Source organism: Marmota marmota, unplaced genomic scaffold (assembly GCF_001458135.2).
Source record: "Marmota marmota marmota unplaced genomic scaffold, marMar, whole genome shotgun sequence".
Taxonomy (NCBI): Eukaryota; Metazoa; Chordata; class Mammalia; order Rodentia; family Sciuridae; genus Marmota; species Marmota marmota.
The window spans coordinates 5,237,114-5,256,683 of NW_026000153.1; the positions used below are offsets into that span (position 1 = coordinate 5,237,114).

General features: G+C 42.0%; 1 protein-coding gene across 7 annotated transcripts in view; it reads left to right on the forward strand.

The window, feature by feature from the left end:
* Creb5 (cAMP responsive element binding protein 5) overlaps positions 1 to 19,570 on the forward strand; it is a 401,653-nt gene that overhangs the window by 27,101 nt on the left and 354,982 nt on the right. The window contains exon 1 of one of the 7 annotated variants that reach the window (XM_048786390.1): positions 9,337 to 10,531. The exons of the other annotated variants lie outside the window; for them this stretch is intronic. The gene's annotated coding sequence lies outside the window, so the exon portion shown is untranslated. Of the gene's footprint in view, positions 1 to 9,336; positions 10,532 to 19,570 lie in introns of those variants that run through there. 7 annotated transcript variants of the gene reach the window in all.

The window sequence follows — 19,570 nt, forward strand, 5'->3', positions numbered from 1 at the left end:
GGTTTTGTCCAAGAGTAGATACTGCTTACCTCATTCTTTTTTTGAGATCTTCTGAAGTTTAGAGTTTCCCTTAATAGGTAGATAACCTCAGAATACTCATGTTTTTTCATTTTCAATAGATATTCACAATGAAAGTTCTGATGTACACACTAAAAATGGGCAGGGGGTGGATGGGAATGAGGTCATTGACCCTGTTGATGAGTTACTGTGGGGAGGGGGCAGCCAGGTCGCTGAGGATCCACCAGAGATCACCTATCCCCACCTTTACACCACAAAAGTCCTTGGTTTTTCCTTACTTCTATATTTGTTTTTCTGTTTGACAAATTTTAATTAACTCATCTTCTTTTTAAATTAATGACATTTATCATCACCAATAAATAAGAAGTTGTGATAAACACGAGATGGCTGATGTTTCCATGCTGAATCCAAATAACTGTAGCCGAGACTAAAGAAAGTTGACATTCTGCTTGGCATGTGAAGCTTGTGTGTGTGTGTGTGTATGTGTGTGTGTGTGTGTGTGTGTGTGACTGTTTAAATACATATCAAGCTTTTGGAAATACTGAAAATAGAACTGATCTCGGTTATTACTTTCACAGACTTCCTAGGAATCCAGAGACCCCCAGGTGGGGAGCAACTGGATTTAGCAATTGCCATAAATTCCCTTCTACTTCTAACATTCTGTGATTTGTGAACACCATTAAAACTAATAAAAGTGAGTAGTTACAAATGTACTCCCAATAGCGAGTTTTGAAATCTAGGGCTAACATTTTGTAGGATGGGAAGAGAGGCAAGCAGATTCCCCGCCAAGATTTGGAGAGCAGGATGAGGATTGTGAATAGCTATACTTTGACATGTGCCACAGGTTTCCTTGATAAACAACCCAAAGTAGCAAAATTTACTTTGTTACCCTTTGTTATACAGACAAGCCTACCTATCTGTGATTAAAAAAACGAACAATAAGGTGTAAAAACAGACCCTTCGTTTGATGCTTTTTCTCCACATCCTGAGTGGATCTGATGCCATCCTCTGGAGCCCAGCTCCACACTGCAGGCAGAAGGAGCTGAAAATCCAAAGCTAACTTGTCAAACCTCTGCTGGGTCTCAATTGCCTATGGGATAAAATTCAACCTTCCTGGATTGATGTGCAATTTTTCAGAATGGGACCCTATCTATACCTGATTCCTCTTCATGTATACATCATGAAACTGCTAGAATGAATTTTTCATTATACTTGCAAACTGCCACCCCATTCATAAACCCCTGCCTTTGCATATATGCTGCTGTGCTAACTGGAATATTCTCTCTGGTCATTAGATAAGTTCCTGTAATATCCAGTTAAGATAATCACACTTATTATGCATCAGACTTTCATTGAATCTTTATATGGAGGTACCATTATCAGTCCCATTTGCAGAGAAGGAACCTGGCTCAGCGAAGTTGAATGGCTAAGTTCACATGGCCAGTAATCCTGGAGCCAGAATTAGAACCTAATTACTTCAGGACCCAGACTCCAGCCTTTATGCCATATCCTCCAAAAGCAGCTTTCCAAAGTGCCTCAAGTGGAGTCAGCTTCTCAAAGTGCTTCCAAAAGCATTTCTGAAATAGAATTTAGCAAGTTGCATTGTGACCTCTCTTTCTGTGTCTGTGTGATTTGTGAGTAATTTCAAGTATCATTCAGCTTGGCATGCCCAGGGCCCAGCAAAAGGCCTGCCACCTGATAAACAGATATTTCTTGAATGAGTGAATGAATAAGAGAGACAGTGAGCAAACACAGAAGCACTTGTCTGTACTTTGGTGGGTCATCTTTCCTTCTGTGACACGCTCCTGGGACACCAGTTGACAAACACTTCCTTCCAGTAGACTTTACCTGTCTCAGGGGTGCAAAACATTCCAACAGGAAAACTTAGAACTCTCAGCTGTCATCTCCACGTGACAGTAAATCATTGCCAAATCTTGCAAAGATGCCCATGAATTCTGCTGAGTATCCATGTAGCGCTCCAGTCCGACAACGTTGATTTATTTAAGTATAGGTTTGGCGCTCTCTGAAAGCTCACCATCTGCGTAAGTTGTGTTTACTTTAAGTACCAGTCAGCGTTTTCCTGATGAGTTATAGAAAAATGGTAGTTCAACTTAATTTTTAAGCGAGGCCTGTTTAAGAATAATTTGTTAATTACTAGTTGGTTGATTCCGCTTCCTTAAATTAAGGGCTTCGGTTAATATCACATGTTCATTGCCAGCTTGCTGGGATCCGCTGCAGGGGTGTGCACAGTTGTGTGATATATCGTAGCCCTGTTCTCCTAGGCCAGCCCCTGCCCCAGCTTTTAAATTCATCTTTAGCTAATTTCACAAGCCTGGAAAGTAACTTGATGGTTTACTAGCTTGAGGACTGCAAGTTGGAGGCTTAATTTAATAGCCACTTAGAAAACCATTTAGGCAGACATCAGATCTTATGCCTTCAGTCTGATGGGCCGCACAGAGGCATTTGATCAAGGCTACTGCTTGGAAATTCAGGAGGATTGAAGCCCACGATTTGGGCTGAAGGTGTTTCATCAACTGCACACGAGACAGGATCCAAACGGCAGTGGGAGGGCTTGGAGTCCAGTGTTTTTTTTGGCAAGAAAGGAGATATTTGGCAGCCTATTATTGGGGAGGCCCATGGAGACTGGCCATGGCTGGCAGAAGAGAGCACACTGGGGTTGGGTGCATTGGGATATGTAATGGCTCTGTAAATGTTTTGGTTTCAATAAAATCCCAAATGTATTTTATCAATGCATTTTCCCCTTAATTTTTAGACCCTTGTGTATTTCAAGGGAAATTTAGTCCATATGTTTTTGATTCATTTATACTTAACTCATCAAAATGTTGTTTTCTAAGAGTTATTTGATGTCCACGAAGACTTTAGAGTTTGATTTAAATCCCTTCCAAAGTGCTTTCTCCCCTCCTTTTTAAAAATAGAAAGCCATCTACTCTTGGCAAAACCTAAATGCACACACACCAAAAGTTTGCATTTGGTTGAAAAGCTCCAAGCCCGTAAGGCTGGTGAACTGAGCCAAATGCATTCTGCAGCTCCTGGTCATGTGTGAGCTGTTACTCAAAAGCACAGAGAGAGCTTTACCTTTCCACAGTCTCTGGTGGCTGTCCACATGGAAAGAAGCTTTAAGAAATAAAATGTCTGCCATGTGCGAGATCTTTGATCTTGGGAAAACCACTTCACCTCACTTACCTTTGCTTTCCCATCTGTAAAGCTGGGCTCATGTTGATCTTGCCTAACTCCCTGAATTATTGACAAGATTGAAGAGCTATTGTGAGAGTACTTTGGGAAATACAAATACCATCACAACTCTTTCCTTGAGATTATTTTGCTTTGACTAAAATAATAAGCATCCAATAATAAAAATCCAATCCAATGTTTATCGTATGTCATGCATTGCATTAGACACTTTGCAAGTTACTGCAATGTTTAATCCTCAAGGTACTAGGCAAAGAGTAGATATTTGAATTTCTGCATTTTGGAAGATAAAACCCTGTGTAATTTGCCCAAGGTCTTATAGTTGGTGGATAGGAAAACTGGAATATGAATCCTGTCCTCTATGGATTTTTGCTACTGAGTTGTAGAGTAGGTTGAAGTCATATTAATCACTGTAATGTGACTCAACATTAGAGTTTATCTTGAGTCAGTTTCACTCTAACTGCATCTCTCTATATCATCGAGATCACTTAGTCATATTTTCTATTATATTTCTTATGGAGGAATGAGAATGCAATGCATCTTATAAACATATGCTGTTTGAATATATACAGATTAAAAGATTATTCATTACAGAGAACAGCAAAAGAAACTAATTTTAATTGAGTACCTACTTTGGATCAGACACTGCAGAACTATTAATATGCTGTTTGTCATTTAGTACACTCAGCAATACTATGAGGTAGAGACTGTTATTGTCAGGACAGGTGAAGAGCTCGGATTTTTACCCTCCTTTCAAGCTCATGAGCCTGCCTACTTCATGGATGCTGGCAGAAGATGAGAGACTCCTGGGTCAGAAACAAAGTTCTATGTTACACATGGTGAGTATTAGTGTCAGCTTCACATTCACATCAGTTTCTGTTCCTAGTTTCTATGAGGCTGGTGTGGAGTGGCCCAGGTCTATCTTGAGCACACGGTGAATTTGCATTGCAGCCAAGGCACTCTGAGCCTAGAAGTCATGCTGTCTTTTAATGTGGTAAGCAGTCTTGCCTGACCTTTGCTCCAGAGGGAGACATTATCTTTATTATACTGGACTTCAGTAAGCAAACCTGCCCTCTGCTCTGAAGGGACAGACTAAGTCTGTCTTCTAAGAGTACTACACAAGTATGTTTATAAAGATTCCAAAACAGAGGCCACCAGTGTGTCTAACAAACATAATGGTGATGGAGCCTTGGCAGATTGTGCTCCATTTTACAGAGGATCTGGGCTAAGAGAGATGAAGTCATTCATTCATTCATTCATTCATTCATTCCAGAAATATTTATTGAGCATGTATGTGTTCAGGTCACACAGCTAATAATAGAAGAAATGGAGTCTCAGCTATTAACTTGTCCCCTTACCCCCCCAACCCCCTTACTTCCTTAGCCACCAACTCATCTTGCTTCCCAACCTAATGACTAATCATGTAAAACAGTAATCTACTTAAGATGATAATGACCCTTTGAGATAAGTGTTTCTCCAGCCATCAAGTTCTCTCTCTGCAGTTTGACCCAGTCCTAGATGCCCAAATTCTAGGAGGCGTTTGCCTGAGATGTGGACATGGTGCTGGTAGAACCTGATGACATCAGAATGGTGTGTTGAGGGACTCTTTAGCAGTACATGGAAGAGAGTGGTGCTAAGAGATTTGAAAGTTAGGTTAAACATGAATAATTTTGTTATGGGAAATTTAGTTTTTGTTATGGTTTAGATGTGGTGTCCCCCAAAAGCTCACATGTGAGTCAATGCAAAAAGGTTTGGAGAAGAAATGATTAAGTTAACCTAACCAGTGAATTAATCCCTGATGGGCTTACCATAGTGGTAACTGGAGGCAGGTGGGGTGTGGCTGGAGGAAGTGGTTCATGGGGGCGTGGCTATGGGGCAGGTGGAGATCTCTCTGTGTGCTTCCCTCTGCCACACTCTTCCTCCAGGATGTTCAGCCTCACCTTGAGCCTTGAGGAATGGAGTCTTCTGTCTATGGATTGAGACCTCTGAAACCATGAACCTCTAAATAAACTTTTCCTCCTCTATAGTTGTTCTGGTCAGGTCCTTTAGTCACAGCAGTGAAAAAGTTGACTAAAACAGTTTTGTAAGTTGGGCATCAGTGTCCATGCAAAATTCAGAAGAGTTTTTTTCCTGTTGCCTTTCCACCCATTTCACCTTTACTCATTTAAGCTTATATAATAGTACCATTAAATGGGGTTCTGAAGATTTTGGTGGTGCCCATGCTCACTGGGGGGCAGCCCCTTGCTATGTGTCTGAATCAGTCTGTTGTAAAACATTAAGTGATTATGAAGTTGAAATCTGGGATGTAGAGGAAGGTCTTGGCAGCAATATAACTAGAAACACCTTTTCCAAACAATGAGGCCTCTACCCCATAGAAAGGCCTCCCAAGCTGCCAGGAATCCTCTCTCAACACAGGCCCACTGGAGGCAGGTGGCTTGCCAGTTTTCCTGGGAAAATAATCAAGGTGGAGATGAGCTACTGAGGAGGGTTGGTGGCTAGAACATCTAACTTTGAACTGTGGGGAAGAAACACAGGGAAATTTAGCTGGTCAACCATCACTCCTGTCAACTAAGTGACTGCAAAAGTAAGCTTCTTCCACTGGCCTCTCTCCGTTAGAGGGGAAGCTGTCTTTAAAAACAAAAACAAACAAACAAACAAACAAAAAATGAAGGAAGGCAGTCTGGCTGGATGTACTTACTTACCCCTGCCACTGAATACTTGGGTTAGGATAACACAGGGAGAGAGTCTGCCCTGCTGGCTTGCCCCCACCACACCACACACCTGAAGCTATTGGCCCTGTTTCCTGAGCTCATTTAAACTCCCCTTGATGCCAGAGAAAATCTAATTAGTAAAGAATTTGAAGAAAAGAATTTGAAAGAGAACTCTGTCACCCACAAACCACTGCACACTGGGGATGTGACTCCTCCAGGTGGGGCTATAACTGTCCATTCCTTCCTAGTCTTCAATGTTGCACAAGAAGTTTATACATACACTCTGCAACAGAGTTGCCTCTTACAGGGCAGGTGATTCTGGATGATCCTAGAGCCATTGATTTTGCAAAAGAGTCTTTCTTCATGTGGGCTCTATCTAGCTGCTTATAGACTAAGCTGCTGAAAGAGGAAATTTCTTTGTGGCCCTTTACAGAGAAGTCAGGTGGAGAAAGTAAATAAGAATCTTAGGAGCAGTGTTTCACTTAATAGTGAAAGAGGGTCCTAATTCCAAGAGAATGACAGAATGATTGCTGCTAAGCTCAGGATGTCCAACCTGTTCCTGACATTGGTAAAACCACTGTGTTGAATAAAAACCAGATAAAACCCAACATACTATGTGTGGAGCATTACCTCCATGATCCCTAGGTTCTGGTCCTTTCCCCAGTAGAAGCCCTTGCATCAGCCAGGGCACGTCTCCTGCTGTGAACTGTAAAAGATACCCATAGGCATGTGTGTCTCAAAGGAACCTTCCGGCAGACGTCTCTCCCTCCCGCTTTGTTTCTATGGATGGTGCCTCCCAGTGTGTCTGTGTGTTGGGTTGGTCTACTTGTCTCAGGTCCTCCCTCCCCTCATCTCCAGCCCCAGGAAGCTGTGCACAGACTAGAGCATTTGGGGCTAACTTGGCAGCATGATGTGGCCGCTGTCAGCTTCCAAAACATGACACCAGTGAAAATATGAACCAAATGTTCCTCATATGCAAGGGTGTGAAGTCTTCTTCATCCTTCTCTCTGAGAGCAGACAGCAGGAAAGAAGTGGATGGTTTGGGGTTTCAGTCCTGATTCTGTCTCTTAATAGCTGGGTAACATCTTCCCAACCTGATTCTTGATAAAATTACAATCTTTTTGCCCCAGGTGCCGCTGGGATTAAACAAAGTCATTTGGTGAGTACCTGCGACATGCTAGGTAGTGTGTGTGAAAGTAGCTGTTCTCCTGAGCTATGAGCACCTGACAAGGCCATTTCTTATTCCTCCTGGGCCAGGCAGAGGGACCTGTCCATCTGGGCTTGTGTCTTGACTCTGTCCTTTGCTCACTCTGTGACTGTTATGGTTTGTCTGTGAGATGTCCCCCAAAAGCTCATATGTGAGACAATGCAAGAGGGTTCAGAGGGGAAATGATTGTGAGAGCTTTAACCCAATCAGTGGATTACTCCCTGATGGGATTAACTGAATGGTGACCGGAGGCAGGTGGGATGTGGCTGGAGAAAGTGGTTCATTGGGGGCGTGGCTGTAGGGTATATATTTTGTATCTAGAGAGTGGAGTCTCTCTCTCTGCTTCCTGATCATTCATGTGAGCTGTTTCCCTCAGCCATATTATCCCACCATGATGTTCAGCCTCACCTTGAGCCCCAAAGAATGGAGTTGGTTGTTGATGAACTGAGACCTTGAAAACCATGAGCCCCCCCAAATATTTTTCCTCCCCTAAAATTGTTCTGGTCAGATTTTTAGTCACAGCAGCAGAAAAGCTGACTAAAACAGTTATCTTGTTCTTTGTCTTTTTTTTTTTTCTGGTTCTTGGATCCTTTTTTTTTAATTGATTTTATTTTTTTTTAAATACATGACAGCAGAATGCATTACAATTCTTATTACACATATAGAGCATAATTTTTCGTATCTTTGTATATAAAGTATGTTCATGCCAATTCATGCCTTCAAACATGTACTTTTTTTGCATTACAATTCTTATTACACATATAGAGCACCCAATTCGTGTCTTCATACATGTACTTTGGATGATCTTATTCTTTTAATAGCTACAAGTCTACAAAGGGAGAAATTTGGACCAACTCATTCAGTGTCATAGGGTATTGGTCTCTTTAACCCTTGGCTTCAGGAGAGCCTGACCTTGCTGATGCTTCACCTTGGTGGGGTGGAGGGAAGCTGGGAGAGGCAGTCCATTCTTCAGGTCTCTAGAACACAGATCCCACAGGAGTGTTGCTGGGGAGGGGTCTGGGTGGTGTTTGTCTGTGTGTATTTGGGGGTGGGGTGGCCATGGCTGGAGGAGCAAGATAAATAATGTGGTGACTCAAGGGTCTTTTATTTTACATGGCATTTCCAAAAGGGGGCCTCCAATGACATGATTATCCCTCATTCCTTGGCCATTTCAGGTAAACCTCAGGCTTTCCTTTCTTCCCCCTGGCTCCTTTGACTTGGAGTAGATGTTTATAAAGATTGGAATCTACTAAAGAAAGAGACAAGAAGCAGCAAGAAGTGAGAGAACCATTGCGGGGGGAAGGTCATAAGCGTGGTTATATTTTTTTTATTGCTTCCAACTTTTTCTAGATCTGCTTTTTTTTTAAGATTTTTTTTTTTTAGATTTCAGAAATCTCAGTTTGTTTGGCCCTGACAAGATACTCAGACTCGTGGTTCTCTGGGCTCTGCATTTCCCTTCTGGTCCCAGGATTCTGGGGTTGGTGGGCCAGAGCTGGTGGGTTTGTCCTCTGGAGGACTCCCCAGATACTGAAGTGAGTCTTTAACCTCCTAAATTCTTCCAGGGGCTTGGCTGGTCACCAGCTGTGACTTCAAGAATGTGGGGGCTCTAAATCCTATAGTCTCTGGAGGTTGTGCATTGAGCCCCAGGAAGGGGAATTGATCAGCTAGCAAGGTTTTAAGGATTTGAGGGCAAACCCAGGAACCATGTTCCTGGGACCAGGTGTTATTGGAGCTGATTTAGTCTGATATTTTTAATTTTATAAATGTGGAAACTAAGGCCCAGAGGAGTTCGATGTCCTTCTCATGGTCACACCACTAGGAGCAGGGTGATGGCTGGGGTATAGGCCTTGTGACATCTTCTCCTTCAGGGTTTTTTTGCATTAGTCTCAGCTCATACACCTAGCCTTGACTCTGGTAAAAAGGAGACTCTCCTCTTACCCAGGTCTGAACCACTTCTCACCACTCATATCTTTTTTTTTTTTTTTTTTTTAAATGGCATTTTCCTGTTCTGCATTTTGGCCAAGTCTCTTCTTCTTTCCTTCTCTTCTTCCTTATCATAGGTGTGCAGAGGGGTGAAGTACATCACATGCAAAAATGTCTTAGTTAAAAATCATCTCTTCCTGTGACCACTCACCACCAGAGGTGATCTTTTCTAAATTGTTCTTTTTTGGGGGGTGGGGGGAGGGTAGAGTCTGGAAGCTACTGTTCAATTTCAGATAATATGCTTAAACTGTTTATAATCTTTTTACATTTTGGGGTCTCATTGCTAAGATGTAGATGTGGTTTGTCCCCACCCAAACTCATGTTGAAACTTTCTTCCCCGTGTGATGGTATTGAAAGGAAGGGGACTAAGAAGAGATGGGGCCTGCCAGAAAGCGCCTGGCTCATGACTGCCTTGGGAAGGGATTCATGTTGGTCTCATGGAGTGGAGTGGTTAGGTCTTGCAGGACTGGATTGCTTGCCCTGGGTGTGGATTTTTGCAAAGCAAGTTTGGCTTTCCTTCTTGCTTCCTTGCTCCCCATGTGATCGCTCTCTGTCCTGAGGTCCTTGCCAGAAGCCAATGTTGTTGCCATGCTCTTGGACCTCCAGAACTGTGAGCTAAATAAACTTTTACTTTGTAAAGTACCTGGTCTCTATTATTTTGTTATAGCAACACAAAATGGACTAAGACACTCGTTGACTTTAAATCCTATTGCTTAAGATGGAGCCCTCAGACCTCCTAGGATAATCTCCTTGTCCCTGTTCCCACATACCTGCTTCTGACAACTCCCTGGCCACTTTCATACTGTCCAGGTGCTCTGCCTTCACATTTTGTCTCACATCTATAACTAGGTTTTCTGTGTTTTTTGTTGACTCTAATAGTTGGAAACTAATAAATAGCATTTGTGCTAGAACTATGTAATTGTTGTTTGGCCAAATATTGTGTTAGGATCCTTCTCTAAGGGACCTGATGTCATCACTGGGGGGCCTCTTAAAGAGGACTACTCCTAACATCAAGGTCAAATTGAAGAACTTTCAAAAAACTTCATTGGGGGGCTGGAGATGTGGCTCAAGTGGTAGCACGCTTGCCTGGCATGCGTGAGGCACTGGGTTCAATCCTCAGCACCACATAAAAATAAATGAGTGAAATAAAGATATTGTGTTCAACTACAACTAAAAAATAAATATTTTTTTTTTTTAAAACTTCATTGATTGCTTAAAATCATTTGACCAAGGTTGATAACTATCAGTTTCTCCTAAAACAGTCCCTGTCAGCCTTCCCTCTAACTTTTTTCCTGCCTCTTTCTCTGTCTCCTTTGCACCCTTCACTTCACAGAGAAAGCAAGCACTGTTGCTATTTTCTTAGACTTTGGGGCTGCCTGAACTGAAAGATCTGGATTGTGAGGTGAGTTGAGTCAATGATGGGATTGAATCTTTGGACTTCCTTTGGACCGCAGGAATGAAATTATACATTCCTTATAAGAAGAAGAGGAGCTGTTATTTTGGAGAATAAATTGATATTGATGATAAGTTTTAATTTTGTCTTTATTTTTTTTGGTCTATTCTTCCCAAAAGATGATGTTAATTTAATAGAAGTCATTTGTTTGATGGAGCCTGTTGGGATTTATAATAATGATTCAAATGCCTTCTGTTGGACCAAGATAATAAAGAGCACAAGAGTATTTATAATATGCAAGCTGGGTTTTAAATCAATTAGTGGGTATCTGAGTGCCTTATATAATATGTCACTGGAAACAGCAACTGAAGGAAGAGCGCAGAAAATCTTAAACATTATCTCAGTTCAAAAGCATGATACCTGCTGTTCTAAATTGCCATTCTGATTCTTGATTTGTATATCAAGTGAAATATTGAAGAACATAATTTACCAAGCTTGCAATTTCTCATGCTGGAGAAAATATGCAATTAGGAAATGCCCAGCATAGATTCAGGAAAGGGTATTCTAAGCAACTCAAAAGGCTGAATGTTAAACCATAATTTTCTGCAGATAACGTATCCACTTGGCTAGATGCTCCACCTCGTCACAGCTTTGCACAACTTCCTCTCTCTCTTCAAATGTGGATTTTGAACAGGCAAAGAGAAACATGGGGTATAGAAGATGAACACTGTCTTTCTAAATTTTTTTAAAAAAATTATTAATTTTTAAATTCATACATTATAGTATGAATTATATTATAGTTACACAAGATATTGGGGTTCATTTTCATGTAATTGTACAAGCATGGACTCGAATTTAGTCCCAAATACTTCCCCTTTCCCTTCTTCCCTCCCTCCCTCCCCCATCCTATTCCCATTCCTCTCTTTTACTAATCTTTCTTCTATTTATTTATAGTTATTTTTTAAAGTGAGTGCATTATAGATATACACAAAGGTGAATTTCATTGTGGTATATTTGTACATGTACATAGAATAGTTTGGGTCAATTCCATGCTATCTGTCTTCCTTTGTCCTGTCCTTCCTCTTTTCCCCTTCCTCTACCACACTCATCCCCCCACCACCTTTTTATCCTTATTTTGCTCTAGCTTTTGAATATGAGAGTAAATATTCAACCCTTGACTTTCTGGGTCTGGCTTATTTCACATGGTGGATGTTCTTCAATTCCATCCATTGATCAGCAAATGCCATAAAGAAATGGTAATTTGCTTTCTGATGTAATGGGGTGTTTGGAGTCATTGATGATGCAGGGGATGTGTCTCCCTATGGCGTTATAAAGTTGGGAGTAGAGGAACCTCTGCTATGTGGCAAGTATGATTTACAAGTCTGTAAGGTTTCCCAGGTTCGTCAGGGTAAATTAAGCTCTTCATACCTCTAGTCAAGGTGATGTGGCAAAAAATGTTGATTTTTCTGGTATGCTCCTAGCACTGGCTGTGACCTGGAAAACTTCAGAGGGGTTTGTGGTGTGAGTATGGAGTGGGTATGGGTGCAGAAAGGGAAGCAGAAGTAAACATCCTTATTGAGGGTGGGGTCTGCAATGCCCCTAGTGGATAGGAACTCTCCCTGAATTTGTGTATTCATTACAATAACTTTATTGGAAAGTGGCAATTCGACATTGTGGCTGGTATTTAACATTTCTCAGACCCAAAGTTACACCAGCTGTGTTGGGCTTGCTGTAGGTCTTTCTGTGGTTTGGGCGTAAACAAGTAAGGTCCAGGCTGTTCCAATCTTTTATAATTGATCTGGATTCTAGCCACTTTTCTGGGATGCCCTCTGTCCTTTTGCCAAAACATGCCTGTGTGTGTGTGTGTGTGTGTGTGCATGTGTATTCCCCTCTCCCCTGGAAAACTAGCCCTGGGCAAATCTAGTTTGTGGAGCTGTAACTTCAAAACAGCATGATCTGAGTCTGTCTAGGTGCTGCATAGCGTATGTGTATGTGTATGTGTGTGTGTGTGTGTGTGTGTGTGTACACACATTCATGCATACATATGTGCTGTGGATGTGCAGTGGAGGTGAGACAAGTTTGCTCAGAGTTTTGTATGCAGAGTATGTCAGTCTACAGAGTATGTGGGTGCCCCTCTATAGAGAGTATTACTAACTTGATGTTTCCATCCTGGGGTTCTGGAAACCTGATGTAAATATGGGCTCCTTGTCATATTTCTTGAGGATCCCTGAACTCAAATTCTTGAATAAGCTCCACAGGGTTTCCCAAATAGACGATGTATTTTAAAGTCTATGCACAGATAGTGCATGTATATTTATAGCAGCCTGAGTGGTACGAAGGTGTCCCTGCTGTGTGGTTCTGCTCTTAGTTTCCAGCTCCTAAGGGCAAGGAAAACAAGTTCCTGACCTGATTCTGTTCTCTCCCACATCATCTGCTGGTCCACTTCTGAGCCTCCCCAGCCCAGCTCAGATAGGTGATTCTGTCATGAATGTGGGCCTCACTGCGGAACCTCAGCTCTCTGCCTACAGTGGCTCAAAGTGATGTTTCCCAAACTAGGTCTTCCTGTTCTCTGGCCTCATCAGATTTAAATGAGCCTTCTTTATGACAAATAGTTGATAAAAATGGTTATGATTTTGTAACGAATTTTACAGATTGAAATACTATCCTACGCACATAATTGAAAGAAGCCCTAAATATAATAAAGAAATAAAAGGAATGTAATTTAAATAAAATGATGTATTCAGTCAGCCTTCTGTACCTACCAGTTGTGTGTTTGCAGGTTCCATCAACTGCAGATAGAAAATATTTGGGAAAAAATTTGCATCTGTACCGAACACATATGGATATTTTTTTCCTCCTCATTCTCCCCTAAATGATATGGCAAACAACTATTTATACATGATTTACATTGTATAAGTACAGTAAGAAATCTAGAGATGATTTCAAGTATCTGAGAGGAAGTGCATAGCTTCCATGCAAATATTGCACCATTTTACATAAGGGACTTGAGCATATCTATAGAGGCTCCTAAAACCAATCCTCTGCATATTGAGGAATACTGAATGCATATCAGTCAGAATCCTGAAAAGAAACAGCACAGTCAAAATTGTTTAGCCAAAAGTACTTGAGTGAAGGTAAGAGCAGGGTTTTGGAACCAACCAAGGATAGGAAGGGTCCCAGGCATGAGCTCACATCACCCCTAGGCCTGTTTGAACACAAGGGTGTTTTGAACACAAGCACTGAGATACTGTGAGTGTCGACCTGACGACCAGAATGGCTGTAAGTGATTAACAGGAGGGTCGTGTATACAACATGGATGGACTAAACAGAGAGTATAATTCACATCCCACAAGGGATAGAGTGGATATCAAGAGATTTCATTGTGCTACCCAGAATGATTCATGATTTAAAATTTAATGAATTATTGACTTCTAGAATTTTTCATTGAACATTTTCAGACCATGGTTAACTGTGGGTAACCAAACTGTGGAAAGAAAAATCAAAGATAAGGGGGAATAACTGTATTTCAGTTTACAAATGCTGGGTACTACTATGTTGGAAGATTAAATGAAGAATGAAGTTCTTGTATTTTAGTTGAAGATCACCCCATGAATATGGGAAGTTGGCAGTTACAAATGTGTAGTCCTATATGGATACCTTGTGTCAGCAACTCTAAACTTTACCAAATTATGAACAACTCTCAGGAAAGTTCCAAATTAAACCAAATGTAATCTTCTCTTAATTTCCAGGTTGCATTTCTGAATATTTCAGCGCATATTAAAATCATGCAAAATGTGTTTTAATTTATACATATAACATTGAGTTAGCTTCTCATGTAATTTTTCTCCTACATGAATGAACGGCAGTTGAGAATTGGTGGGTGGATGTTGGACAAGTATCTGTTGAGTGGGAATGTATTGTCTATGACAAGATAATTGGCATCTGTGGTCTCACCCACTGAATGCCCATAGTACCTTCCAGTCATGCTAAAAAATGAAGCACCCCAACCACTTTGCACCTGCCCTCAGGTTTGGGCTTGCTGTGCCTTAGACTTCAGATGCTCTAGTTATGGCTGGTGACATTGAGCATCTCCAATGGAATTGCTAGAGGTGTGATTCCTCCAGTGCAGTTGTGGTAAAACAAAAGAAAATCTCTGTGTATTAAAATGTTTTCTGCTCTGCCTTATTGGGGCCAAAGGGGTTTTATAAAGCTTCTTGCTGAAAGCGGATCAGATCTTGAGTCGATTGCTCTTTGAAAGAGACTCTCCTCTAACTCTTATTTCTGTTAAACTTCCTCTCTCCTAATGTGTTTCCCTCCAGCACATCCTCCTTTAAAATTAGTGGCAGCTGTCATTAAAATGACCCAAGCATGGTCACTGGGTGTCAGATTGGCCTGAACATGAGCTCCAGGGACCCTGTGGTGACAGTGGGCAGAGGCTGACTCCCTGCCGCTCCTCCATGCTGCCAGCACTCTGTTCTCCCAGGACTTCTCTTTTCCAGGTTTCCCTCTCCTCCTTGGTGGCCAGATTGTCCCCTAGTGCTACCTTAGAGTATCTGTGGACACCACAGATACTGGGACAGATGGCCAGTTATGTCATGATGGGATCTACCTCTGCCTCCGCCTTCCCTTCCCTTCCACTGTGCTTGTTTGTGGGTGGAGACAGCTATTGGAGCTAAGGAATACCCTTGTCCCAGGTCACCAGATCCCACTGGGATGCATATTATTCCTAGGGATGCTATAAGCCCATATAGTGCCTTTCCAAAGAATTGTAGTACCAGTGTGCAAATGGCATTTCATATATGAATAAGTTGATGTGCCACCTCCAAGGGATCTTTATAACTTGGGAGACCTAGATTATTGTTTTAGTCAGCTTTTTCACTGCTGTTACTAAAAGATTGAACCAGAACAATTTTAGGGGAGGGAAAGTTTTTTGGGGCTCACAGTTTCAAAGGTCTCAGTCAGTAGGCAGCCGGCTCCATTCCTCAGGGTTCAAGGTGAGGCAGAACAACATGATGGAAAGTATGGTGGAGGGAAGCAGCTCACATGATGATCAGAAAACAGAGACACCCACCACTCTCCAGATACAAAATATATACCCCAAAGTCACGGCCCCAGGCACCCAACTTCTCTAGCCACACCCTACCCATCTTTAGTTACCTCTTAGTTAATCCCATCAGAGGATTAATTCACTAATCAGGTTTAGACTCTCATAACCTGATCATTTCTCCTCTAAACCTTCTTGCTTTGCCTCACACATGAACTTTGGGGGACATCGCATATCCAAACCATAACACTTATTATAATGGAATGCATTTTGACCTGGGGCTGCTGAGCCATGGAGGACAGAGTGTAGTTGTCCCCACTTCCACAGGGATACCAAAGTTTTTGGTGAACTTACAGCATGCCATCTCACTTGTCCTCAAATGGTACTTCCCCTGTAACTGCAGACTGGGATCTGACCATCTCCCCAAGGTACATTAATACAGGACCCCTACCAACTTCAGTTCTTTAAGTCACATAGTGAGCAGAGGTTTTCAGCATATCATTTGACGAAAGAAGCAGGATGAGGCTAAAGTCACACATAAAACCTGCTTCAAGTACTCAGCCAAGGCTTGCTCTTGAGGCACTGAAATAGTTCACTTACCAGTAGATATATGTCAATTCCCAGGCATATTTTGCAATGTTTAACGCATAGAACCTTCTGGGCTAAATTCCAGGACCTGTGAGATGGGCGAGGTAGAAAGAGCATATTACTTACCGGAGCCAGACACACAGAAAAGCGCATTGTGATTTGGGAGTGGAACAACAGGTGGGAAGAGGGGATCAGAAATTTCCTTTTGGTAGCATTTGAATCAAGTCTTGAAGTAACAAGATTTTAATAAATATAGAAGGGAGAAAGGGCACTGCTGACTAGTAAAAGAAAAATACGATTTGTAAATTAAATGCCAAAGGTGTGTGGTGGGCTATAGTCAGAACAATCGCTGCTAAGTAAAGCTTTCATTGAAATTGTGGCAAAAGAGTCAGGATGCCAGGTATGTAGGAATGTGCATTGCAGCCTGGCAGGGGTTAGAAGGCGGAGCTGCATTACAGAGTGCCTTGACTTTCCTGATAAGTAGTGAAGAGTATGCTTTGGGGCTTTAATGCTTCAGATGGGGACTGAGAGGGAGGTAAAATAGCAACACCAGGATTTTAAGAAGATCACCTTGGGCACAATGTGAAGGAGGGATTGGCTAGATGAGCAGCTAGGAAGGGGGATTGTTAGCAGCCTACTGTCAGGGCTTTGGCAAGATGATCAGGCTGAAGGTGTGTACATATGTCTGTTACAGGTGGGAGCCATGTGCAATTTATACTCCTCCATGATGATGGAGACTGATACCTCTGTTTCTCCTTTCTTCTTATTATAAAGGGTGTTGATGACCTGGCCAGCTCTAACTCCTTTAGTCTCACCAAGGTCAGGCCACAGAGGAGACCACCCTATTTTCCCTGTGCTCTCACTGGTGTTGGGGAAGAGAAAGCACTATAATCTGTTAGAGTGAAATCATACACGGACTCTAGATCATTCTTCGGCAGGCTGCTGACTTAATTTTCCTAAGCTATAGCTAGAGTTTACATCCTCATCTCAAGAAGAAAAAAAATGTTCCCTCTAAAGCATGTACTAAAGAGAAAGGCTGAGAGGATTGATTTTTTCCCCCAAAGAATCCATAAATATTTATATAAGTGCAAGTTACAAATCTGTGGCTTTGAGATTATCGAATTTCACTGCTTTTACACTCGTGGCATATAAATTTCCAGCAGGCATTTGCTGGTTGTGAATGTTCAGTCTTTGGAGAATTGTCTCCTATTTTGTTTCCTTTGCTTTCGGAAAACAAATCTGTCTTGTGCTGTTTTGAATGGGCTTGCTCCTCCTTATGGTTTGGTCACTGGCAGCCTTGTGACAATGGTTCTTAGCTGAGGGGGTTCATGGTGATGGACTGCCTGCTCAGAGGGCACTAATGCCCCAGTCAAAAGACTTTTTTTAAGGACTTTTTTTTAAACACAATCATTCTCTCCAGAAGGGAGCCCTAATTGGGTGTAGTTCCAAGGTCTTTGTGGAGTTCTTAGGTAAATGGAAAAACCTCTTTAAAGATTGTGTCCTTTTAGCACAAAAGCAGGTAAGCAGATCTTCCTTAAATATGGGTGTTGCATGTGCCCTTGCACATGGGGTATATGGCCAGACCTCCCCTGTTCTTTTCTTGCCTTAATGTTATAGATCTGTGCTTAGATGCTTATATTAGTCAGTTTTCATCACTATAATGAAATACTTGACACAGGCTACTTATGAAGAAGAGAATTATTTAGCTCACATTTTGGGAGATGAAAGGGCATGGTACTGGTGTCAGCCCAGTTCTTGGCCATGTCACATCATGGCAGCTAGCAATGGTGGGCATGCATTTGGGAGCAAGCAAATCAGGAGCAGAGAGAGAGACTGGGTCCCACAACCCCTTCCAAGGGCAAGGTCCCAGTGACCTAAGGGCCTCCCATTAGGCTCCATCTTCCAAAAGTTCTACCACTGTCCAGGAACAAGCACCACCCTGCATACCAAGCCTCAATCAGAAAGGACTCTTGAAGGACATTCAAGCTACATGCAACCCAGACAGAACTATAGCTGGTCAGGCTATAGTTCGAACAATTGCTGCTAAGTAAAGCTTTCATTGAAATGGTGAATTTTGCCATTGGTAGATTTTGGACTCATCTGCTAATCTCAGGGACCTAAATCTATTGTATATGTTAAATATCTAAAATAAACATAGGGACAAGGTCTTCTCTTGTGGCAGGCAGTAAATACACATTTGTGGATATAGGGTGTTGCTGATCTAAAAGTACCTCTCATCTATCTGTCTTCTGCCAAAATAATTTGAACATCTGTTTTTAAATTTGAGGAGATGCTATATAAAAAAGGAAAGAAATGAATTTAATATTTCTGACAGTGAACAATGCCAGGGATTGGATGTTAAATTGATAGGCTTGGGTATATAAAATTCATTAGGAAAAGTTTGTAAAAGACTGGCTTTCAGAGAAACAGAGGAGCCATTTCTGTTTTCTCCTGGGACTCAGCTCGTTTTGTCCTTGCCACTTGTAGAGGTAGGGCTGGTGGCTGGTGGGCTTAGAGCTAGGTTTATCTCCAGCCTCATAACAGAATCTCAAGGCAGCCTGGTAGAATAAAGGTTTACCTTGGCACTGTGGTCTTAATGGTCACAGTCCTGTCCAGAGATATGCACTGAATGTTCAATGTGGGGGGTGGAGAGTGAAGGGGATGGGTAATTTCCCATCAGATTTCTTGCCATAGGGTAGGACTCCAGGTCTGGAGAGGGAGTTGGAAAAACACAGCATGACCCTAGCACCCCTAATTGGGATCTGTCTGACTGATTGGGTAACTAGAACGGATAATCAGGAATAGGTACCAAGACAGAAACCTGGAGCAGAATCCTAGAGTTGGAGACAGGCTTGGTTTGGGGTCTTGTGGGAAGGCTGAGGCTGTGTCTTATATATATTATAGCTTCCAGTGTTTAGCAAGATATTTGACAATGTAGTGAATATATGTTGAGTAAGCGAATTGGGAGGGTTGCAGTAGGAATGGTAGGAAGGTATCAGATGACATGAATCTGATACCTTCATGGGTAGGAAAAGACTGCATCCATAGAGGGATCTTGGGGTTTCTCTACAGGCCATGTGGTTTGGTGAAATGAAACATGGGCTATTGTTTCAGACAGACCTAGGTTTGAATCCCAGTCTTGCAAACTAACTGTGTGATCATGGCCAATGACTTCACCTCTCTGAGCCCAACTTAAGTCACCAGTAAAATATGGATGAGATTGCATTCTTGGAAGGGGAAGGGATGTTGTGGGAATTAAATGCACGAATATAAATTAAATACCTAGGTGGTGCCTGAGACGCAGTGGGCCATGGGAGTGGCCATTCTCCAAGGAAGAATAGTGAAGGGGAGAAGCATTGGCTTTGAAAGCCTTGCTGTGGGCTGTGCTGACCCTCTTGGGCTCAGCCATCATTGCT